The sequence below is a fragment of the Aythya ferina genome (genome assembly GCF_964211825.1).
Source record: "Aythya ferina genome assembly, chromosome: 1".
Classification (NCBI taxonomy): Eukaryota; Metazoa; Chordata; class Aves; order Anseriformes; family Anatidae; genus Aythya; species Aythya ferina.
The window spans coordinates 8048603-8074036 of NC_140296.1; the positions used below are offsets into that span (position 1 = coordinate 8048603).

The 25434-nt window shown below is 45.5% G+C and overlaps 2 long non-coding RNA genes and 1 pseudogene across 5 annotated transcripts in view; all 3 read left to right on the plus strand.

The window, feature by feature from the left end:
* The window catches only part of LOC311432937, a 63071-nt gene extending 41394 nt beyond the window's left edge, over positions 1–21677 (plus strand). Inside the window, exons 1-3 of one of the 3 annotated variants that reach the window (XR_014690439.1) lie at positions 20719–20801; positions 20914–21056; positions 21154–21677. This is a non-coding gene — a long non-coding RNA (uncharacterized lncRNA). Of the gene's footprint in view, positions 1–20718; positions 20802–20913 lie in introns of those variants that run through there. The other 2 variants (XR_014690438.1, XR_014690437.1) reach the window with 2 other exon arrangements.
* Positions 4214–6453, plus strand: LOC311424891 (dynein light chain 1, cytoplasmic pseudogene; annotated as a pseudogene). The gene is made up of 3 exons: positions 4214–4223; positions 5913–5920; positions 6074–6453. The product of its transcript is annotated as a dynein light chain 1, cytoplasmic pseudogene (transcript).
* Positions 18943–19888, plus strand: LOC311429654. Its single transcript, XR_014688328.1, has 4 exons — positions 18943–19220; positions 19327–19442; positions 19518–19641; positions 19841–19888. It is a non-coding gene; the product is annotated as an uncharacterized lncRNA (long non-coding RNA).
* Positions 21678–25434: the final 3757 nt, after the last annotated feature.

Below are 25434 nucleotides of genomic sequence, written 5' to 3' on the forward strand. Positions count from 1 at the left end.
GCTGTAGAGAGGTGGGGGTTGGTCTGTTCTCCCACGTGCCTGGTGACAGGACGAGGGGGAATGGGCTTAAGTTGCGCCAGGGGAGTTTTAGGTTGTGTTATAAATGGCTCAGTCTTCAAAATAGGATTAAATAAAAAAATAGGATTTATTAAAGGAATAGAGGTAAGCAAACCGTGCTGGGTGCACCGGGAGTCTCCGCTCCACCAGGACACACACCAGTTACATCAAGTAGCTGATTTTTATGCTCCTAGGCTAATACATACGCATTACTACTTCTAAAAAAAAAAAGGTTATTGTAATTAGCTTCCGGGGTCCAGTCCCTCCTACTGGAGCACGCGCATCAGTCTCCGGTGGTCCCTCTGGGGGTCTCTAGGGGTCTTTCATGCTGAAGGCTCGTAGTCTTCCTCTCCAAGTTTTTTTCTTGTCCTTCCCCTTTGTACTCCTTGGCACCGTGTCAAGTTTACGCAGCATCCCCTGCAGGTCTTGTCTCCTAGCCGTCCTTCAGCTTCTTTTTTTTCTTCTTCTTAATGTCTTGGCCACCTGGCCAGATATCAGAGGCTTGCACAGTATGCCATAACAGTCACTAGCTGTTATCAGGTGTTCTGAAACCCCCAGACATCAAAGGCTTCATACAAACACAAATAGTTTTCTTATTGACACTTCACAAGTAATTAAAACATTCCTCACCAGCCATTCACAGGGACAGTCACACCTATAGCAGTGTTAAGTTAATCCTGAAGAAGACAAAAAAAAGGCTGTAACTGTTAGAAATAGAAGTTCAGAATAACAAAAGCAAACAGGTTCATAAATTTGAGGAGTATTTTCTGAAGACTTGGTAAATTGACTAGAATGAGGGGGAGACTGGGACACACTGCATCTGTGGTTCAAGAATTAAATTGCCAGTGCAGGACCCAGAGGCAGACAGGACTGTTCTTTATGGACACGAATTGTTAAAACATTCCTCACAATTGGATCTGAGGAAGAACTTCTTTACCAAAAGGGTTGTTAGACATTGGAGCAGGCTGCCCAGGGAAGTGGTGGAGTCACCACCCCTGAAAGTCTTTAAAAGACGTTTAGATGTAGAGCTCAGGGATATGGTTTAGTGGGGACTGTTAGTGTTAGGTCAGAGGTTGGACTCGATGATCTTGAGGTCTCTTCCAACCTAGAAATTCTGTGATTCTGTGAGATGCTCTGCTCGGTCGTCCGCGTAAGCTTCCTGGCTCTTTTGCCTGACTGCCCACACATCAGCAGAGACTGCACTCGAGCTTGGACGCCCATCGGGCAGCCCTGGCAGTGCAGCTGGAGCAGGAGCAGGAGCAGGAGCAGGAGCAGGAGCAGGGATTCCTCCTGTGTCCGGGCAGCCAGAGGCCTGTGGCTCTAGGCACTGTGAAGGGCTCCCAGAGAAGGCGGGCACCAGGGAGGCAGTGGAGCTGGCGGAGAGGTGTCTTGAGGCTTGCTCTGGCGGGGCTGCGAGAAGAAAGCCCTGGGCAGCCGCAGGAAGATTCCCTGCTCCTTGCTTTAAGAGCAAGCTGTGGAGAAGCTTTCAGCGGCAGAGCCACAGCTGTGCCACGCTGCTGTTTAGCCCGCAGCTTCTCTGGCTGCTGAAGCAGGTCCTATGCTTCAGAGTTGTGGCTGAAACAGTGTTGGTAACACAACGGTGTCTTTGCTGGAACAGGTTGCCCCGAGAGGCTGTGGCGTCTCCATCCTTGGAGATCTTCAGAAGCACAATCCTCAGAATGGTGCGTAAAGCTAGTCCTTTGGGGAGAAAGAAAAGGAATTGGAAAAACAACCCCAACACTAGGGAAAAGGATAAAAAAGCACAGGTTAGATATTGTTCAATTGTCTGGCCTGAAAAGCCATTAAAAGGAACTTTGCTCCTTTGGCCACAACACAGGTCCGACGAAAATTCCCGCTTCAAGTTTACATGTAAACAATAAGACTCCTTTTCCGCAGGAGGAGTCAAGTTATGCTCCCTCTAACCCTAATATTGCAGCAGAGGCAGCAGGAGCTGCACCAGCAAGGAAGTATATGTGTAAGTGTATGTGTTTGAGACAAAGTATTGCTGTGAAGTGAGTGACTCCTCACTCTAGAGTAACACTTGTAACAGTAACAGTAGAAGTTGCTGTACAGCAGATACAACATGAGAATCCTGTAACGGGATGGCCTGTCCCCAATGGCAAGGGGTAGCACTGGCTCTGCGGCAATAAATCCAGGAAGGTGTTGCCCCTTGGCTGGAAGGGAGCTTGCACCCTGGGGGCAATAATTCCACGTGTACCTATTATTGAAGACCCACAACGCCAAAGCCCCCTTGAGACCGCACGCAGAATTACGAGGACTCCAGATAATCCTCTAGGAAACCGAAACAGGGAATTTCACTCACTGAAGAACTACAAAATAACACTCTGCATGCAGCCCAGGCACTGCGAGAGGAGCTAAGAAGCTTGTCAGAAACAGTACTCTGGAACCAAGTGGTATTCGGTTTATTAGTAGCCTCAGAGGAGAGCGTGCGCTGTAATTACTGCTAGTTGCTCTAGGCACGTAGATCAAAGGGGGCGAATGTGACTGATCTCCAAAGTATTTGGGAAAGAAACCAATCCTACTCAGAGCGGCTCAAGATGACGCTTCCAGGGGATTTAGAAACATTTGGGAGAAACTGGCTTTGCGGTTACCTGACTGGAATTGGCTCAAACAGCTGTTTGTTGGTGTTACAATGATAAAGGCATTGCATATCTGGCATCCCCCTGACTTTGGAAGAAAACCACTGGGCCCTAATGTTGGAAAAGCTCAAGAACGGAGGACGTGTAGAAGTGCAGAAACAGCAATAGGAGTGAGAAAAGAAGAGGGGGGCATTGTGAGAAACAAAGCTGTGTTTTTGCAGTGGCTGGTGTTTTTGCAGTGGAAAACTCTGCTAACCTTGCATAGTCAAAAGCGATTGTGCAGGCATGGCAGTAGCAAAGCAGTGGGGAGGACATTAAGCAGATAAAGGGAAGGTCCCGCTGTCCCAGAATAAGGAGGATAGCTAAGACAACCAGCATGAGCTGCGCAAAATTAGTAGAAAAAGAAAAATCACAGGCCCTCTAGTCACGAGAGATGAAGGAAAGGAAAAGGAGAAATTAAAGGTTGGTCAAATAAAATTGTACATATATGCTATCGAAAGGCATCGAGGAGTTTGTAAACCCGTAGCACGCAGCCCATGAGGAAACAGGGTCACCATGAGTCAGGTGTCGGGTAATAGGGAAGAAAAGGTTATGGCATACTCTTCGTGTGCGCTCCTGCTCGCAGGAGGCCCGCCATTGCAACCGTGAATAAAATAGCTTCACAGAAGACCCTGACTGGAAACAATATTGAGACTTTTCTCACACTGGGGCGCTGTCCTGTGTCTCCCTGTGATGCTTCTGTGGGTGCTGCAAAGCTCCCTGAGGGCCTCGTGCCCACTACGCGCTCTGTGCTTACCTGGTGCCCAGGAACCAAGGGAGAAGCCACTGCTCCTGCTTCATCAGCTGCTGCTGGGCTGAGAAGATCTGTGCTGTCCTCCCTGAGAGGCTCTGCAGTCAAAGGAGAAGCCATTTCTTCTTCCTCTGGTGCTGCTGCTGGACCAAGAGGGGCTTCACTGGCTTCCTCCCCAGGTTGTCCAGCCCAGGGAGAAGCCACTGCTCCTTCTTGCGGCGCTGCTCCTGGACCGAGAGGGTCTTTGCTGACTTCGCGCACAGGGCCTCCAGCCAAAGGAGAAGCCACTTCTTTTCGTTCTTCCTCTGCTGCTGCTGCAGCGAGAGGGGCTTCGCTGGCCTCCCCCACAGGGCCTCCAGCCAAGGCAGAGGCTGAGGATGCAGAGTCTGCAGGCTCTGCTGTGGGAGGAGGCACCCTGGGCCCTGCGGCCGAGGGAACACTTGGTGCCTTGCTTGGGGCTCCCTGGCTCATGGCTACAGCACGGCGTAGGACTGCAGAGATGATGATCCGGGCTGTTTCATACAGATGTTCGTCACAGGCACTGGAGGCATGTTGGTCGTGTCCCTGTCTCTCGGCCATCGCCACAGTGCTGTGCTCACTGGGAGTGGGACAGGCTGGTGGCTTTGATTCTTGCAACACTGCTGTGGGGGGAGGCGCTCTGTACACCTCATTTGTGCACACTGAAGGAGGACTTGCTGGCCTGCTCTCACCCGCTGCTCTTGTGGTGAGAGGTGTTACGTTCTGCCAGCGAAATAGCTAATGGTCCATGGACTTTAGTGAGCCAGGAGAGGCGCTTGTTAGGTGTTCTGTTTCTTGTGCTGCAGCCTCCCTATCCGTTCTGCTGGCTGAGCTGCCCTCTTTCTGGGAACGTCCTGTGCATCCTGGCAGAGGCTGGGGAATCTGGGGTTGATCCAGGAGTTGAGAATGATGATCTCTTCCTCTTCATGCCATCTCACAGGATTCCTTTCTTTCCTGCCTGGCTTTGATGTTTAGCTGTGTCTTTTGCCCTTGCTTCTCACCCCTGCCTGGGCTGGCTGGGACAGGGGCTCTGTCGCCAGCCGTTGTTCGTTCATGTTCCTGGCGATCCTGGCAAAGCAGTGGTCCACCTGCTCTCCATGACTGTCTGGACCTCTGTCGCGTTAAGGGGTGTAGCTGATTAACCGTTACGGGCCTGGTCGGATTCAGAGTACTGAACCAGTTGGACATTCACCAAAAACACGTTAACCGTCTGGGGGTCCCATCAGACATTCACCATCAATGCATTAAAGGTCTGGGGGTCCGTTTGGACATTCACCAAAAATGCATTAACCGTCTGGGGGTCTGGTTAGATTCAGAAGACTGAACTATCATGGATAACCACCCTCACCCTCGTTGCACTTAATGAGAGTTATCACAATGCAATCAAGTATGGTTTATTACAGCAACAGATAATCAGGTTCTTTTGGATTGCCGGTGATAGGGACTGTCTGCAAAAGCAAGCTAGTATGCATGAAATACACAGGTGTTATAAGTGTTACAGATGTTACAGGTGTTATATGTGTTGTAGGTGTTACAGATGTTACAGGTGTTATAGATGTTATAGATGTTACAGATGTTACAGGTGTTTACAGGTGTCACAGATGTCACAGGTGTCACAGGTGTGCAGCCTAGAAATAAACGCGTTAAAAGGATCAAAGACTCTATAGAGATTTATAAGCAAGTATTCAGATCTCACCCAAAGGCGTCCCAATGGAGGGGGAAGAGAGGCTCAGCCCGTCGACTGATCCCAGGAGTCAGGAGGTCCTAAGGATGTTGTATTTCCTCGGGATGGTATCTCCCCTGATGGTGGTATCTTCCCTAACATCCCCTCTCTCTTGGGCCAATTTATATTATTTTCTATCTTTTAGGTGGAGCTTGAGTGGCTCTAGTCAAGCATATCTTGGTTATGATTGGTGTAAAGTTTTCCCGTCTCCGTTTAAAGTAATAGGCTCCGAGAAATTCAGAGTGCATGCTCAGTGAGGGGTGGTCGCACCTTGGAGGTGGGTAGCTTTTGGGATGGAGGTGTGTTTTGGTATTATAATAATATTATAATGAGCAAAAAGTACACTAGGGTACAGCATTTGTCAAAACATGACAGGTCTTTGGCTCAGGGTGGCAAAAAGTGCAGCTTTGTGCACAAGAACAATCGAGGCCCCACCTGATTACAGAGCCTAGCCGTGGTGTCTCCACTCCACTCTACGCTCCATGCTGTTCCTTAGAGCTAGCACACCAAGTTTCCCCAGCACGATAGCATCTAAGGTTGGGAGCCTAGGAAACGCTCAAGTAATGCAGTTATGCCCTACCCTGAAAGCCTCTTCAATGCTGTACCTTTTCCTTAAAAATGTGAATGTTAGTTTTATTTTCCTAGTTACTTCAAGCATTTACACCACAACCTCCACTGCTCTTGTTGGTGTCACTGTGCACCCTGTGTGTGCCATGTCCCCCAGGGCCGCTGGTATTGCCTGTGTTCCCTGTTTGGTGCAAACTGCCTGTGCACGTGGTGGGAGATTGCATCCCCAACTTTCCCAAGCCCTGGAAGCAAATCCCCCAAGACCAGAATGGTGGCGTCACGAGCGGAGCCCTGGAGGCAACTGCGGCTGTCTGAAAGGCAGTCATCAAGAATGCAGACATGTCAGAGGAGGAGCAGCAAGATGCTGTTGATTGCGCCACTCAGGCCTTGGTGAAGCACATCGAGAAGGGCATTGCTGTGCACATCAGGAAGGAATTTGTCAAGAAATAGAATCCCACTTGGCACTGCATCACAGGAAGGAACTGCGGCAGCTACGTGACTCCTGAGAGCACGCACTTCACCTACTTCTAGCTCAGCCAAGTTGCTATTCTTTTCGAGTCTGGTTAGAACCATGGACTCCTACTGACACTTGCATCTGGTTACAGGACTTTGCTGGCTCCTATGGCTGGTTACTTCAGTCTTCCTGAGGAAACAAACCTTGATCTTCAAGGGCAATGGCAGGGATCATGCTATAGCAGAAGGTCCACATTTATTTCCACATTGTGGAAATAAAAAGGAAAAATACCAAAAAAATGTATTGCATTTATTGTATATATTTTTTGTTTGTATTTATTGTATTATTTTTTTTTTCTTAACGTTTTCATCTTTGCTAGTAAAGCTGTTGGAGGAGTTTGGTCTTTAAGAGTTCTCTAGCCATCTACAGTGTTGCCTCATTTCAGCTTGTGCTGTGTGAGTACTGATGGTGTTTTTTTCTTCCTGTTCCAAACATCTCCTCTTTTTATTTTCTTGTATTGCTGGATACACTAAGAAACATGGCTATGCTGTCACAAAGCCCGAACTGTTTCTTTTTCTACTGATGCCTCTTGGAAGTTTGATTTGGAAAATAAACGCCAAGCCCCAATTTAAAATGTTGAAATTAAAAGATTTGGATCCATACAAGTCCATGCATCTGGATGGGATTCATCCCAGAGTGCTTGGAGAGCTGGCTGACATCATTGCGGGACCTCTCTCAATTATTTTTCTATGGTCTTGGCAATCTGGAGAGGTCCCAGTAGAGCGGCAGCTGGCAAAAGTTGTACCAGTTTTCAAGAAGGGCACAAAAGAAGACCCCGGTAATTACAGGCTTGTCAGTCTCAGGTCAGTGCATGCTAAAATTATGGAGAAGATTATCCTTGAAGTTATTGAAGAGCACCTGGAGAACAACGCAGTCATTTCTCCCAGCCAACATGGGTTCACGAGGGTTAGGACCTGTTTAACAAATTTCATTTCCTTTTTAACAATTTTGATTTCCATGGGCAGGCACGGCCCGCAGATCCCAGGCTGCCAAGCCCAACATGTGGCCGCCAAGCAGGCTCCAGCTGCCAGAGGCTGCAGGAAGGTTCCAGAAGCAGCGGCAGCACCCCGGACAGGGGCAGCCACGACTGCAGGAGCCATTCCTGAGACGCGGGCTCAGGGCAGACGCCTGCCCCTGCAGGGGATAAGGCAAACCCAGAGCCCAAAACCAACCCCAAGGGTACTGCATCCCCAACTTTCCTAGGCCCTGGAAGCAAATACCCCAAAAGCAGAGCAGTGGCGTCATGAGCAGAGCCCCTGAGGCAACCGCGATTGTCTGAAAGGCAGGCATCAAGAATGCGGACATGTCAGAGAAGAAGCAGCAAGATGCCGTTGATGGTGCCACTCAGGCCTCCCTGCCCACGCTGCTGAATGAGCTGCCCTATGTGAGAAACGCTCCGTAGCCAATAACTTAGGCTCAGGCGAGGATCTCAGTGAAGTAGTAATTTATTTGCAATTGCAATGGCGGGCGCCCCACAAGCAGGAGAGCGCACCTACTAGTTCCAAAACACAGTTTATATACCTTTTGATGACAGGACCCTCCCCTGTTTCCCCACTGAGTGAGTAATCCAGGTTCACAATCTATCTGATGCTTCACAAACAACGCATGGCCTTCAGTTGCTGGCCTGTTAAATTTCAAATTCTTTTGACGTTTTTACTGCTTGAAGGGGTAATGTTTCTTCACTTATCTGACTTGACTTAACACTGCAATTTTCACCTAATTGTCCTAAGGAATCTGGTTGTCTGCATTTTACAAGGTCTCCTGCTAAGCTTTCTCATCACTGTAAGCATATCTCAGTACCACATTCCTTCCCTCTAAACAATGTAACTCTGCAAAAACAACATTTCTATTCCCACAGTTCCCCCCTTTTCTTCTTCATAAACTGTTGATTTTTGCAGAACCTTTCTCTAAGGTGTAATTTGGTAGATTTCTTCTTCTTCTTTGCTTTCTTTGCTTTCCATCTCCTCGTTATCACCTTATCTGAGTAACGTGGTGGCTCCATGGTCATTTGTTTCAGTAGTGCGGTTTCAGTTAACCACTGTACTAGTCCTCTTACACAGGGGATAATGCAGCAACCTATGGCTGTCAAAACTCCTACAACTGCAATCAAGGATGTAAATATGCCTACTTTTTCTGCCAATTCACTGGCAAGGGTGGTAAGCCTTTGAAGTGCTCTAGTTACTGAGCCATCTGGGACAGTATTGTTGGGTATAAGAGTGCAACAATGGTTGCTCAGTATCACTCATACACACACACACACCTCCTTCCTTCATGAGCATCATATCTAATGATGTTCTGTTCTTCCAAGCCATTTTGCTGGTGGCATCTAGTTGTTCAACGATTCCTCTCATCGCATCCCTTGTATAATTTATGACTCTCTGCTGATTAGAATAAATATAATTAATCCAATCCACATTCCTATTGATCATTACCCACCAGAACAGTGACTCAAACCCTGCAGCAATTTGATTCCTGGCTTTCTGTTCATCGGAAACTCCTCTAGGCACCCCAGTAGAATCTATGTATACTCTGTCATTGAATGATACTCCTAAGCTTCTTTATCTTCTTCTGGATATTTGTGATGTTTCTCTTTCAAATGCCAGGGTGAAGGGTATAGCAAATTGAACAAGCGCACAAGTGCCTCCCCAGTTATATGGTAGGGTGGACCATAAGATCTTCCCTCCACCGTACCACCAGAGATCTGCCTTGGGGATCTCAAGTCTTGAGCAGTTTCCCATCAAGTCCTTGGTAGCACAAGGCAAATTCTCCCAGATGCCGGGTAGCACTCACACCCTGCTGTGAGAGGCAGGCTGTATTGTTACCTATGGCTGTGGAGAATACAGGGGGAGCTCTGATATTGCTATTATGCAAGGAAGGGAATAGCAAAGAGAGAGACTTACAGGCCTCACTTCCCCAGGCAGTCTTTTCTTGGTACAATGCAATCATACATCGCATCCCTTGGGAGTCTTCGGTCCACCCCAATGGGAAGGGCACTATCTGGGCAATCGGTCGTCCCGAAGCACAAGCATAGCAATTGCTATGGTTGAGACTCTGGACAGTATATCTAACCCATTCTCTCCAGGCATTCACATCCCCATACCCTGTTTCAATCTTAAATGTTTGCCTAAGATCTTTTATTTCTTTTAACTGTGACAACTGCCGTATTTCAAAGAGGTTCTCCTGTTTTCTCTCCTGCTTTCTCCTTGAGTTTCTCCTTGAGTTTCTCCCTTTCTCTGATGGCAAGAGAGTATTGTTCCCTTACAGCTATTCTCAGTCTGGCTGTTGGGTCTCGCCCAGTTACATCTGCTCCAAGACCATAAGTAGGGTTTGTAAGGTAGTCAGCCTGATTAACTGTTATAGGTATTGGATTACATTGTAGATGCTGACAGTTGGGCTGAACCATTCCTTTAAATATGTCAATTTGTTTCTTTAATCTCATAAAGTAGATAGATGAGGTGGGTGTAGATGACCATCCTTTATGATTGGTTGTCCATCATACATCAGCCCATTCCGGGCAAGGGGGTCCTTCAAACATACTGCTAGTCTTAGGTTCAGGGCAGAGATATTTGTGTTCTTTGCTTAATCATCGTTGAGCATTTAAATCTCCACAAGTTAACACCTCACAAGCATCAAACGTAATAGATTGTGGTTCATAACTCTCTGTCACATTCACCCATAATTTGACAGGATACCCTGTCTTTGCTATCATCTGGACAAATCTTTTCCAAGTTTCCACTTGACCAAGGCTTCCTCTGAGAGGTACACAATTAATAATTGATTCTTCCCTATCATCGTTTTTAAACCTTAGGCTTCCAAATAATTATTAATACAAAGAATAAGATGTACACTACTACTATAACAAACTCCTCTTGGGAGCACTTCAATTTGTTATAGGTCTGTCCTTTTTAGTTACCTGTGAAAATAAAGGGTTAGTTTACAACTGTAAGCTTTTATCCTGCTCAGAGTCTATTACGAGATTTTTCTTTTTGATTTTAACTTTCAACAAGTCGTCTGTAGGAACAACTTCCCAGGCGCTAGGGTCGGTAGATGCTTTCACTCGAGTATAGTGAGTCCAACCTTTTTCCGCAGCTCTTACAGCTGTTTCAGTGCTTAGCAGTACTTGGAATGGTCCTTCCCATTCAGGCTGAAGTTTTGATTCTTTCCAGGTGCGTATCAGGACCCAATCTCCTGCATGGAATGAATGTACTGGGAATTCCAAAGGCGGAGTTTGAGCCAACAGTCCACGAACCCTGAGAGATGCTAAGGAAGAAGATAATCCAAGTATATAATTTTTGAGAAAAATATCTTTAGTTTCAAAAATAGGTATCTCACCGTTTCTACCCAGGTAAGGTAGTCCAAACAACATCTCATATAGTGAAACTCCTACATCTTTTCTAGAAGCAGTTCGAATTCTGAGAAGTGCTAAAGGTAAACACTTTGTCCAGGGAAGCTTAGTCTCTAAAACCAGCTTTGACAGATATTTCTTTAATGTCTGATTCATTCGCTCCACTTTCCCTGATGAGGAAGGATGCCATGGAGTATGAAACTCCCATTTTATTCCCAAGGCTCCCATGAATCCTTGTAAAATAGATGAAGTGAAATGACTTCCTTGATCTGAATCTGTATTTTCAACAATCCCATATCTAGGGATTATTTGCTCCAGGATTACCTTTATCACCACACTAGCTCTTGCTGATGCTGAAGGAAAAGCTTCTACCCACCCTGACAAACGCTCAATCAACACCAGCAAGTACTTAAATCTGCCTACTTTAGGTGATTCAGTAAAATCTATTTGGATGCTCTGAAAAGGTCGAAGCCCTGGCTCCCATCCGCCCAGGGGTTGTTTCCGTAGAGCCTTCTTATTCACTCATTGGCATGTTATGCAACTATTACACACTTGTTTAGCTACAGCATACATGCCTATACATATATATTTTCTTAATACAGTGTCACACATTGCCTGGACTCCTCAGTGGCTTCCTTGGTGTAGAACGGCTAACATTTCTCTCATTATCTATTTGTTTACCATTTCTCTCCCATCAGGGAGAGTCCACCGTCCTTCGGACTCCTTTGCTCCTAATTCCCTAAAGGCTTCTATTTCCTTTTTACTGAATATTTGCTTTTCAGCTGGAGGTTTTATTTCAGGTACAAGAAGCAGCTTTGCTTCTACTTCTAATTGCAAAGCTGCTTCTTTAGCCTTTTCATCTGCAGTCCTGTTTCCCCATTTAACTAGGGAGTTTCCTTTTCGATGTCCTTTCACATGCACCACAGCAACCTCCTCTGGTAGTAACAGACTTTCCAAAATCTGTCTAATTAATTCTTCATGAACCAATTCCTTTCCCTTGCTGTTTACTAAGCCCTTTTCTTCCCATATTTTTCCAAATGTATGTACCACCCCATATGCATATTGTGAGTCAGTATATATAGTTCCCTGTTTCCCTTTTAATAATTTTAATGCTTGATTTAATGCATATAATTCACAGGTTTGAGCTGACCAATTGCCAGGCAGTCTTCCCATTTCTTTGACATTCCCATCCGTTCCTTCAATGATGGCATAACCATTACATCTCTTTCCTTGTACCACCTTAGAAGATCCATCTATAAACAATATTTCCCCTTCCTCTAAGGGCACCTCTTGCAAATCTAATCTTACCTTTGTCTGGCAATTTACTAAATCTAAGCAGTTATGTTCCGTATTTATTGGATCCTCAATTCCCTTTGACAAGAAGGAGGCAGGATTCAAAACAGACTCTGTAGTTATAGTTAAATCATCCTTTTCAATTAGTATAGCTTCATATTTTAGTATTCTGGAGTCTGTCAGCCACCTTCCTGCTTTCTGAGTGAGAATAGCCTTCACTTGGTGAGGGGTAGCAACAATCAGTTGTCCTCCAAAGGTTAATTTCCTGCTCTCTTCTACTAATAAGGCAGTTGCTGCTACTGCCTGAATGCATTCTGGCCATCCCTGGGATATAGGGTCTAATAATTTAGACAAAGATGCTACAGGTTTCTTTTTATCTCCCATTCTTGGGTTAACACCCCCAAAGCAGCACCCTCACTTACAGTTATAAAAAGATAAAATGATTTCTTTAGGGCAGGAAGAGCTAAGACTGGTGCTGTAATAAGGTCTTTTTTTTTTTTTTAAATTTTTCCATTACTTCTTCTTCCTCTTTAGTCCAGTTCTGTATATTAGGTTCTTCCTCCAATAATTTGAGATATAATTTCTTTGTTTTCTGTGCATATGCTTCTATCCACAGTCTGCAATATCCAATTCAACCCCAAAATTTTCTCTACTCTTTCTTTGTTTTAGGGAGAGGAAGTCGCACAATTCCCTGAATCCTCTCAGGGTTTATTTTCCGTCTGCCCTCAGAGACTAAATGTCCCAAATACTTAACCTCTTTTTCTACATACTGTAATTTATCTTCAGATACCCTTAGCCCGTGTTCTCCTAAAAAATTCAGGAGTTTATTGGTGGCTTCTTTTACCTCCAATCTTTCTTCCCCAGATATCAATAAATCATATACATACTGTAACAACGTCACCCCTTCTGGAATCTGAAATGTTTCTAAAATCTTTTCCAATTCTTGCCCAAACAAATTGTGAGATTCAGTGAATCCCTGAGGCAAAACAGTCCATCTATATTGCTGTTTATGACCTGTCTCTGAGTCTTCCCATTCAAATGCAAAAATATATCGACTTTCAGGATCTAGTGGGCATGCCCAAAAGGCATCCTTGAAATCTATAACATTGAACCATTTGTGCTCATAAGGGATTTTACTCATCAGGGTATAAGGGTTAGGAACCACAGGGTGGTGCTTTCGTGTTATCTCATTAACTTTTCTCAGGTCTTGTACTAATCGGTACGAACCACCTGGCTTTCGTACTGGTAAAATTGGAGTGTTATATGGTGACATACAAGGCTCCAAAAGACCATCTTTAACTAAAGTTTGCACTATAGGTTTCAGGCCCATTTTTCCTTCACAAGAGATAGGATACTGTCGTTGTCTAACTATTCCGCTCCCTTCTTGAACAGTTATCTTTAAGGGAGTTATGTTAAGCCCTCCTTGAATTCCTTCGCTTACCCATACCATGGGATTTCTTTCTTTTTCATCATTTTCTGTTAATAATTTCATTGCGACTGTTATTCCTTTTCCACAGGTCTTCAATCATAATCCTAATTTGACTATTAAATCTCTCCCTAATGTTATATATGGAGTGGTAATTCGTGTCAAGAAAACGGTTGATATTAATAAAGAAGGGGGAGATTTAGGAATGTGGCCGTGGGGGTTGGAAAACCCCATGAGTGAGATAACATTAGACTCTTAACGACGAGGCCATCAGGAATATAAAAGAGTTTAGAGGGAACAAAGGGTGATTCAGGAGACTCCATGTAGTCTCCAGTTTCTTGTTCTCCAGCTGGTTCTCTTTTTCTCCAGCTGTTAAGGCATGGATGTTTCTGTGTGTTTGCTGTTGTTGTTACATTCAAAGTTGTTTGACCAATGAAAAGTTGTTTTGAAAAGAACTGCTGTGGGGAGAAGGGTATAAGAGGGGAAACCACCCTCAAGATAAAAAAGGCAGCACGATGAAGTTACATCAATAAAGAAGCAGGAAAAAGAAGTGAAGAGGAACAGGCTGGCAGAACGCAGACCAGGACGGCAACAGGCATTTTGATTGCCTCATGAAGATAGGTTCGGCCAGACTCAGCAAACTGCTCAGAGAAGCTCGTACAGAAAGTTGCTGGAAACAAGCGCACTGGAGCTGGAGAGAAGCTCGAGCTGAGAGAAGCGGACCTGTGCACACAACTGCCCCTGGCTGGTAAGCAGTTGCATATTATGGGGAATCATATGTCCTTAGGAACAAAGACTGTCCTGGTAACCTTACAGCTTATTCTCCTTATTAACAATTGGACAGTTTATGAGCCTGAAATATGGGACCAAACTGAGGTCAAGGTGTGGAACTCTGCAACTACAAATGGCAAGGTTGCAGTGGGATTGCTCGGCACCTGGCGGGCAGTCTCTGAGGCCTTAAAGAGCCCTGTGGGACCACAGTCAGAAGCATGTGTTTTGCCAGATAGTGAGGGAGCTGCGGACTCCTTTACTGATCGGACTGCTATGCCATGGGCCCCTCTGCTGCTACAGCCATCGAAGGCCTTTGCTGTTACGCCCCCTGCTGACCTGGACGTGCCTTTTGACCCAGGCCTATTGGCCTTGAAAAGGAGGTGGATTTGCTTTTCTTCGATCTGGGAAGAACGGGATACATAAGGCCCGAAGAATGGAAAATGGACACTGTTACGGAACTTAAAGGATTGTTTGTTACCTATCCTGATTGTATGTATGTGTAGGCATACTCGGGTTATTATGTAAAGCAATGTTCTGTATACATGTATTTAGAATGTTTGATGTGTGTGTGTGCGTGTTGGTGGAGCATAGACTCCCTGCACACCCAGCGCTGTTTACTTGCCTTTTATATCTTTTAGAAATATTTGTTTTATAAATATTACAAAATTCAGATTGAATTCAGACCTCATTTATAACAATATGTTTAAGTGTACTTGATTTTAGTATGTTATGGAACTTAAAGGATTGTTTGTTACCTTTCCTGATTGTACGTATGTATAGGCATACTTGGGTTTAGTATATAAAGCAATGTTCTGTATATTTAGAATGTTTGATGTTCGTGTGTGCATGTTGGTGGAACGTAGACTCCCCGCATACCCAGCGTTGTTTACTTGCCTTTTACGCCTTTTATAGCTTTTATACCTTTTAGAAATATTTGTTTTATAAATATTACAAAATTCAGATTGAGTTGAGACCTCATTTATAACAAATTGGTGACCCCGACATGATCTTCTTGGACTTTGAATCTGTGACCGGTAAAGGGAGGCGCCCCACATAGTGGCCCTTGCCAATAGCAGTGCTAGAGTCCAACAAGATTTCAAACATAAGAGGCAAGTAAAGAACCAAGAGCTCTTATTTTGTGACCCGTAATTCTGCGCGCAAGACCTGAACGAAGATACCGTTTGGTTGGGTGGATTCGGTTGTGTGACTGTGTAGGGGTGTAACTGAGAGGGAATTTAGTTCTGAAGCTAAGAATTCATGGGTGGGTTAACCACTTGCAAGACACCTCTAGACACAGGCAGAGCCAGGGATTCGGAACCTCTTGAAGGGTTCCAGGGATTCGGAAACTCTTTTTGGATTCCAGGGATTCGGAACTTATTTGAAAGTTCCAGGATGGGTCAGGTGAAAAGGGACCCATAACATGAACTTGAAGTATATCAGGGCATAGCTACCCCTGTTGGATGCTAATTGTAGCAATTGAAATAATAGGTGGGAAATATACCTAGAGGATTGTTGATCTACTTTGATCAATTGAATTTAATTGTGATATTGCTAGTGACGATTATTTTACACCTTGTGGAACAATGAGTTGGGTGAAATATTCTATATATGTGATTCAAATCATTGCTAAAAACTTGTTTACAAATCTTGCAGAGAATATTGTGAAAGCATTCTCTTGTGGTTCAACTGGCCTTTGCCAAATTTGAAAACAAGACACGAATTAATGATATTCAAAAGAAGAGGAGGGACTGTTATATATGGAGTGGTAATTCGTGTCGAGAAAAAGGTTGATATTAATAAAGAAGGGGGAGATTTAGGAATGTGGCCATGGGGGTTTTTACTTGCCTTTTATACCTTTTATAGCTTTTATACCTTTTAGAAATATTTGTTTTATACAAAATTCAGATTGAGTTGAGACCTCATTTATAACACTAATAAATTGGTCCCTGCTTCAGGTACATACAACAGTTGCCCAGTGACGGTTTTAGTTCCCCAAGATAGTTCAGTATTTTCAAAAAGTGACACTACCATACCAAATCCTTCTCCCCCGTTACTCGTAGAGTATTATTAGTTAAATTGAGTCCCAAAATTTTATAAGCTAAAGAGGATCTGGCTGCTCCTGTATCTACTAAAAATGCAACCTCTTCTTTATTAGGTCCCACTTCTAAATTTATCAAGGGCTTTGGGTGGGACCACTGTTCAAAGAGCCCCTGACCCCCCTATTCAGAGTTTATGATGGTAAACAATCTTTCTTCCCTTTTCCATTCAGGACATTCTCGTTTAAAATGTCCTGTTTTCCTGCATTTATAACATCTTCCCCGTACCTGCCATGGCTGAGGAGGCAGTGGCCACTTTGATCTCACATTCCTGTTTCCTTTTTCTTCCTGATCCCATACCAAACCTTGTTTTTCTTGAAACCCGTTTTACCAATGGTTCCCCATTCTCTGCCCCACCACTTGATTCACTGTAGAGATCATCATTTTCATCTTTCGTTTCTGCTTTTCATCTTCCCTTCTAACATACACTTTCTGCACTTCCCTCAAAAGTCTTTCTAACGGCTGTTCATTCCATCCCTCCAATTTCTGAAGTTTCCTTTGTATGTCCGGCCATGCTTTCATTAAAAAATTAATCTTCAAGAGACCCTGTGCTACAGGGTCATTAGGATTCATTCCTGAATACTTTCGCATCCTATCCCTGAGCCTTTCCAAGAAATCACTTGGGGTTTCATCTTTACTCTGCTGAACCTCAAATGCTTTAATAAAATTCTGAGACTTCTCTAATTCCTCTCATTACCATTCCTCTCAAGTCTCTCATATTAACCCTATCCTGCACATTATTGTTGTCCCAATTGGGGTCCACATTTGGAAACTTGTGTTCTGATGGAATCACTCCATCTCCTGGAGGATGATCCTTTTCCCATTCCCACATTGCTGCCCTTCTGATCATTCCTCGTTCTTCCCCTGAGAATAGCAGATTCAGAATTGCCATCATTTCTCCCCAGCAATATAGGTTGGGTCCCAAAAACTGATCTAACTGTTCTGCTAATCCAATGGGATCCTCAATCAGAGATTTCATTTCCTTTTTAAAATTTCGCACTTCTCCGCTAGAAAGGGGGGAATTTACATACCCTATCTGCCTAGGTCCCAGAGGCACTTCACAGAGAAGATACATAACAGCTTCAGTAGTGTTAGTAGTATTAGCACCAGGGAGTGGAAAATTCTCAAGGTCTTTTTTGCATTGTTCCAATTCTTTTACAACTCTGGGGTGCCTCCTTTTCCCAGAGTTAATGTTATTTACAGTTCCTGTTTCTTCTCTCAGAGAAAGTGTTACAGTGGCCGCTGCTGTTGTTGCAGCCTGGGGGTTATAAGGAGGAGGTAAGTTATCCAAAAGGTCCCATTTATCACTTGTCTCTTCCCCTTTCTTTTCCTCTTTATTTTGATTTTTGCTCAAAACCAAATTAGATCCTTGTATCCAACAAGCTGCATACTCCGATTCTTCTTCCGAAAATGGAAATTTGTTATTAACATACAAGTTTAAGGCCTGACATACCCAATCTTTGTCAGACCCGTATTTTGGCCAAAATACTGCAGTTCCTTTAATTGGTTCTTTTGTCCAGACTGATACACGATATTTAACCATTTTCTTCCTATCTTTCTCCTTAGTTTTGGGGTTATTTTTCCAATTTCTCAGCATCCTTCTTAAAGGACAGTTGGTAGGCACTCCCCCAGGGATATCTCCCTGTCCCCTGGAACTCATATTTCCCATTTTTCCTAGCCCTCGTCAGTATGTTGCTACAGAAATTTCCCTTCTGCAGTGTACCACACACTAACGTTCCGATTCTGGAAAATGGGAGTGTACTGCCAAGCACTTCCCTGTGCAAGGGTTACCACACACCTATGAGTTTACCAGATTCCCTGGTGTACTTCCAAGCACTTCCCCGTGCAAGGATTACCGTACACCAAATTTCCCTGGTGTATTACCCAGTACTTTCCCGTGCAAGGGTTACCATACATAAAATTTCCCTCGTGTAGTGCCAGCACTTCCCTGTGCAAGGACTTACCATACACCAAATTTCCCGAGACTCTTCCTTTCTCTCCTTTATCTCACACTTCGTCCATCTCCGGCCGCGCCCCTCGTGGAGCTACGGAACCGCAGATCAGGACTCCACACTCGCTTCGTACAGAAGTACGTCTCACTCACACATCACACAGAGTCTCACCCGACCCCCAAGGCAATACTTAATATTTCTTACCTTGGTCTGTGCACAGAGTTACTGGATCAATTCTTAAAAACCTAGAGTGCCTACCTTCTTCCTTTCCCCACTACTTCACAGATCCTGCCTCTTTAATCAGTCTCGGGCGCTCTGTCAACTATCTGCAGAACCGCCACCGTCGATGCACAGGACCGCTGAAACCAGCAAGGCATGCCTTCCTGCTGCTGCGGCAGTGGGGCTCCCCAGTAGGTGACTGGATCCCAGACAAGCCCCCAAATTGTGAGAAACGCTCCGTAGCCAATAACTTAGGCTCAGGAGAGGATCTCAGTGAAGTAGTAATTTATTTGCAATTGCAATGGCGGGCGCCCCACAAGCAGGAGAGTGCACCTACTAGTTCCAAAACACAGTTTATATACCTTTTGATGACAGGACCCTCCCCTGTTTCCCCACTGAGTGAGTAATCCAGGTTCACAATCTATCTGATGCTTCACAGACAAGGCATGGCCTTCGGTTGCTGGCCTGTTAAATTTCAAATTTCTTTTGACAATTTGCTGTGCTGCAGGAGTGGGCTAGCTTGCAGCTTAACCTCCCTTGCCCCTGCTTTCAAGGGACTGGGAGGGTTTGGGGTGCAGTGTCCCAGTGCATCCCAGCAACGCCTTGCACCTTCTGGCCGGTAGCGGCTCCTGGAAACGTCCCTCTCTGAGCTCTTGGCACCCTGATGGCTGCGTTGGCTTTCTGCCTGAGCAGCCGCGATGCCTTCGCTAGCAAGGGCATCCCTTCCTGGCCATGATCTCAGCCAGGACTGTCTCTCCTGCAGAGGTTAGGCACAACGGATTTGGCCACATCGGACCGAATAGGTGTCCTCTCACAGCCAGAGTCTGGAGGAATCATCGTCTTTCCCAGGTGAGGGTGCTGCGTCTGCAGCCCATGGCTGGCGTCAAGGCCAGGGTACTGCAACTACTGAGTGTGGTGGCCTGGAATCACACTGCTGTCCTCTTCTTGCTTCCAGGATTGAGCTCTACATTCCATCTGGAAGAGCTACAGGGGGTAATCCAGTTCAAAGTCCCGAGAAGCAGGCTGAAAAGAAGGGAGAGTCAAGGATGGGGGAAGACTCCAACAGAAAAGGTAACATGAGAGCCGTCATGCCCAAGACACCGCCAAGGAGTTTCTCTTACCAGCCCTCCTGTTGCCTCCTTACAGGGATGTCTACAGCTGACAAGAGCTAACTGCTCTCATGGCAGAGTCTCTCTCCAGCCAGATTCCCCAGGGTGACAGAGGAGGCACAGCTGGGGCAGGCTGCTGGGGGAAAAGAGCCTTCTCCCAGGTGAAACAGAGGGGGAAAATGGAGGAGGCAGCCCCTGCGCTCTTGTCCTTGAGTCAGCGAGCAGCTTGCCTTGGACACGGGGACTTGGCCAACTCCCCAGGGTTCCCGACACATGTCCCACCCACTGCCCTTTCCTTGCTGGGCAGCCGGTTGCTGAGCAAAAGCTGTAGCAGCAAATCCTCCTCTTGTGTGCTTGCAGACTGCCAACAGTGTGTCAGGAAAGCTCCTCGAGGATAGGAGAAGGGGGTGTAATAAATGGCTCAGTCTTCAAAATAGGGCTATACTAAAAGTTTACAATTTATTAAAGGAATAGAGGTAAGCAAACAGCGATGGGTGCACTGGGAGTCTCTGCTCCACCAAGACACACACCAGTTACATCAAGCAGCTGATTTGTATGCTCCGAGGCTGATACATATTACAGAATCACAGAATCACAGAATTTCTAGGTTGGAAGAGACCTCAAGATCATTGAGTCCAACCTCTGACCTAACGCTAACAGTCCCCACTAAACCATATTCATTACTACTTCCAAAAAAAAACACAGGGTTATTAAAATTAGTTTCTGGAATCCAAACTGGAGCATGTGTATCAGTCTCTGGTGGTCCCTCTGGGGGTCTCTGGGGGTCTCTCATGCTGAAGGCTCATAGCCTTCCTCCCTCTTGTCCTTCTCCTTTGTCCAACTTGGCTGTATGTCAGAGACTTGTGCAACGTCCCCTGCAAGCTTTGTCTTTTAGTTGTTCTTCAGCTCTCGCCATCTCCTTAATCTCCTGGCCAGATATCAGAGACTTGCATAGTGTCCCATGCAATAGTCATAATAGTTATCAGTTATTCTGAAACCCCCCAGATATCAGAGACTTCAAGGAAAAGCCTACAAATACATTTCCCTTCAGGCTCTCTATTGACACGAATTGCTAAACCATTCCTTTGCAAGATACAAGAATTATATACATTAACCACTCTGTTCTTCTTAGACTTGTGGTTATACAAGGTTATGTAAGACGGAAGGTCACATTCATCATACCATGTGGCCCTAGCATTGTTCCGTATTGACACGAATCAGATGAACATATCTCACAAGGGGAAGGGCAAGCGCTGTGCTGCATGCGGCCTGGCCCCAAACTCAAGCCCCTGCCTGCGAGGCTCACCAGAGAGCAGGACAAGTAGCCACTGCATCTGTGTGCCCATTGCCAGGCTGTTTCACGGGTTGCCTTTGTGGAGATTTGATGTTTCTCTCCAATCATTGCATGCTCAGCACAAAGCATGTTTTTGCAGGCATTGCTCTCCTGCGCACACTGCCAGTGTACAGCCAGGGAAGCAGCTGCTGCAGCAGCTCAGAGCAGAAGGCCACGGTTGTTCACTCATCCAATGCAGCTGCAAGGGAGCCTCCGTTTTTTCGGGGAACTCCAGGCCTCTGGGTACAGCAAGGGACAGGGTTCCCCTATCTCTAGTTCTCTCTCTCCCCTCTTTGCTGGGAGGGTCTGGATGAGGGCATCTTCTTCTCTGATTTGCCAGGTGGCTGCCACAGCTTGGACCACGGCTTCTCCTTGGGCCAGACCTCAGAAAAGAGACACTGGTCCTCGCAGAGAGCTGCCGCCTGCTGGAAAAGCAAGACCAGGTTGTTGAGCAAAAGCTATAGCAGCAAATCCTCCTCTTGTGTGCTTGCAAGATGCTGGCAATGCATCAGGTGAGCTCCACAAGGATGGCAGAACAGGGATAGGGTTGTTACAAGGGTAGTGATTCTGAAGATTGGACATTTCTCTAACCACTTCATGCCCTTCTCCCCTGTAGGAAATAGGCTGCCTGTGCTGTCAGCAAGACAAAAGAACTCTGCAGGAACTGCTGGTTGAGGAGCAGCTGAAGAAAGAGTGGGAGGCACAGCACATGTGGGCCCCGTGCAAGGCTCATGGCAAAAGGAATGGAAGAGAGAGGGCCTGGGTATGACAAGTGCTTTCAAGCACTCGAGAAGGAACCTTTCTCTTCTCTCAGGGGGCCATGTGCACACTCTTCCCCTCTTAGCTCCACCAAGAAGCTTCTCTCCAAGAGAAAAACCTGCCCTTTCTGAGCCTTGTTTTCCTTTGTGAAGGACAAGGGCTCCTGCAAAGCCCACTGCCCTGGAAGTGTTCTTGCCCTTAGCTTCAGAGGCTGAGGGTGTTACCCTTTCATGCTGCCTTTCTGAGAGAAAGCAGGCTGCAGGGAAACTGCCCTGAGCCTGCGGAAACCCTGAGGGGACGACTGCCCCACTGCCATGGGACAGCTCCCACATTAGCACCCCCCTCTAAAAACGTTCCTTGTTTCTGCTTCAGCTGGTGGTGAGGGCTTGGTGAAAGGAAGCTAGCAGTGTGCTGTGGATGTGCTGCAGGTAATGGGTTGTGGAGACACCACGGGCTCCTGGAGACAGCCTTGGACTGAGAGCTGTGCAAGCACACAGGAGTGGAAACAAAGGGAGGAAAAAAGCAGCTTGTTTAGGCTACCAAAAGATTTGTGCTGTAATATTAGCTTTTTTGAGAGAGGCGGTGACAGTCATGTGTCACAGAATCACAGTTTGGGTTGGAAGGGACCTTCAAGTTCCAAGCCTCCCTACACCTCCCTGCAGACCAGGCTGCCCAAAGCCCCATCAGCCTGGCCTTGAACACCTCCAGGGATGGGGCATCCACAGCTCCTCTGGGCAGCCTGTGCCAGGGCCTCACCACCTCATTGTTTAAAAAAAAAGACAAAAAACAATCTATCTTCTCTCCAGTCAAAATGTACTCCCTTTCAGTAAAACCATTGCCCCTAGCCCTGTCACTGCACGCCCTGGTAAACCCAGTGAATTTATCAATCGACACGTTTAGCAAAGAGCTGAAAAGATACTGAAAAGCATCCTTGAAATAAAGGCAGAGAAACCAAAAGCGTACTAACATAATAAGCAAGGTGGGTCTTGATCTAAGGAGATCTAGGATGTGTTAGGTACCAGCATTGCTTTTTCACCCAGTTACTGGTGAAGCAACAAATTAATTCTGAATGTTAGATCTGTGTAATGTGTGTGTACCTTTATCTGCACGCCTGGCACTCTCCGCTGGATAGCGGTAGGAGAATGTGTAAAGAGAATATAGTCAAGGGATTCTGTGAAGAGCCAAACAATTGTTAACCGTAAGCAGCAGTGTGTTGGAAAGGTCATGTTTTAAAAGATGAGAAACATCACTTAAATCAGGTTTCTCCTATTGTTGTTACTTGTGGTAGTTTTATTTCTTGTGTATCTGGATGCTTGTCCTGCACGGCTCTCTAGTTATACGAACACACTTAAAATTGATGTGCGAGTCCTGGGTGGTATAGATTTCCTAAGGAAAAGGGGGGACTGGTGACTTCAGATGTGTACTGTAACCAGGGAACCAAAAGGACACAGCTTTTTGTTGCAACTTCCATGTGGCTTTGCTACAGTGAAAGAAAATTACCGCATTGCATGATAAACCAACTGGGTGAAGTTTCAAAGACCCGTTTGTCACTTCCAGGTTTTGCTGCCATGCTCCTTAGGAATTCCTACAATGTGAGAAGAGTTGCTATCATTTCACTGGAGCAGAGGAGAGTGACTTTTGATACTCATGCCTTAGTGCAGGATCTGGAAGCCCACAGTAAGTGATGTCTGGTAAATAATTCACAGAAAAGCTTGGAATTAAAGTACCATAACTTTGAGTGCTATTGGTTTTCCCAAATTATGCGTACTTTGTGTTTGAAAGTTTTGGAAGTCTCTAGCTGAGTCTGGTGCAGGAGAGGCATCTGATACTCTTTGATGCTTCTGTAACCATACAAATGAACTCTTACATTAAATTTTTTACCTCTTTTTTTTTTTTTTTTTTTTTTTTTTGTAGCTGTAGGTAAGTTTACATAGCATCTTCCAGCTGAGGAGCATAATATATTTCAGAAATGGAGAGCACTGATGGTGGGTGAAGAACTGTTTTCTGGTAAAAAATGCAGCTTTATTTGAAGAACGTTCTACTGGCTGCTAAGAGGAACTTTTCTATTTTTCCTAATTATAATATTTCCAGCAGCATTGTGCTGTAATACATCCTTAATACCTGTTCCTTTATTTAGTGAATGTGTCTGCCTGTTGAAAGCTGAAAGATCTGTCTAGCCCAGGGTTCTGTCCCTTAGCAGGACTGCGAGTCTTTGTCTGCAGAAGAGTGTAAAAATGGGGCAGATGAGTGGCATAGTCCTCGTACCTTCTAGGTCTCCAGCTGCTCTCACCTTGGAGGTCTTTTGTGCTGGGTAGGAGTTTTGGTGACCTCCAAGGGAATTCCTTCTGTAAGTTCATTAAGCCTCTGAACTACTCTGGGTCGGTTAGTACCCACAACATCCTTTGTCATGGAGTTTCAGAAGGCCACTCATTCATTGTGTGGAAAAATACTTCCTTTTGTTTATGTAGAACCTGGCTTCAACTGTGTTAATCTGATGCCCTTAGTCCTTTTGCAAGAAGAAGGAATGAACATTTGATCTCTCACGTCTCTTAAGATTATGTAAACGTATGTCATGTTCCCCTAACTTTTTTTTTTTTTTCCAAACAGAAGATTCTTAGTTCATTGGATTTTCCCAAGCAGTAGCTGCCTCATAGGGGAAGGAACAGAGCTGCTGGCATTACCTGACAACTGGATGTCCCATGGATTTGAAAACTGACATTTCATCTATTATTATTCTCTACTCTTTTATTTCTAAGTAAAGAAAGTTTGGTTTGCTCTGCTGATCCTCCTAAGCATTGAGCTGATGTCTTTGTCAGGCTATCAATTCCCTGTTACAATCCCAAGATCTTTCTCTTGACAGCTTCTCTGACAGCTGAAGCTTTATCCAATTGAGTTAGGATTCTTTCCACTGTTAAGGTCTACTACTAATGTGTCTTAGTACCTAGAAGACTCTTAACAGTTCACTATCTTTTATTTCTTGCTGTTTTAGTTTGTTTGCTGCATGTGTGTCAGACTTGTCAGCCCCTAGTTCTTTACAACTCTTCTGGAATTATTGTTAGAAGTGATGTTGTATTTGTCACTTTCCAGTACTCAAGGAGCCAGGATAGCTTGTTAGATGTTACTTGTCCTGAGTACACATTCAGCTATTTCTTTGTATAGTACCTTTACAGTTCCTTTACAACACATCAGATAGATTGCTGGAAATAGATTGTTAGGGTCAAAGCCCTCAGCGCTGAATCAGATTTAACTGATATGGCAGTTGTTTTTTTTTTTACACTCCTTACAAACATCATCTTCAAACAGCTCAAAATTATGAGCTGCCACCACACAGCCCGCCTCCTCAAGCAGAAGAAACACCCCAGCGGTAGCCTGCAAGCTGCAGATGTGCCCAGAGCCCCATGCTACTCCGGCAATATGCAAAAAAGAAGGGCCCAGATCCAGCAGAAGGATGGGGTCCGTACTGCCTGGCACTTGTGCGTTGCCTATGGCCTGACTGGGCAAGCCAGCATGGAGCCGGAGCTGGTTGTCAAGGCATTTACTATTAGCTAGGAACCCCGTGGAGGGATTTCACTTGAGCTGAGGCTGTTGGCTGTGCTCTTCCTAGCCCAGCTCTTCTGTAGGAGACAAAAAGGAGGGAGCTGGGAAACTCCCACACACTGAGGCCATCTCCAGGGCTCTCCGCAGTGACGCCTTCTGGCACCTTCCCAGGAGCAGTGGCCAAAGCACAAGGGCCCATCTTCTGGCTAGGAGAAGCCCCACGCTGGATTTCCAGTGCCAGAAATACTGAAATACTCTTCCTCCTTCCTTGCTTTTCAGGGGGTCGCAATCCCTGGGCTGGGCACGGTCTTCGCTATTAACTGGG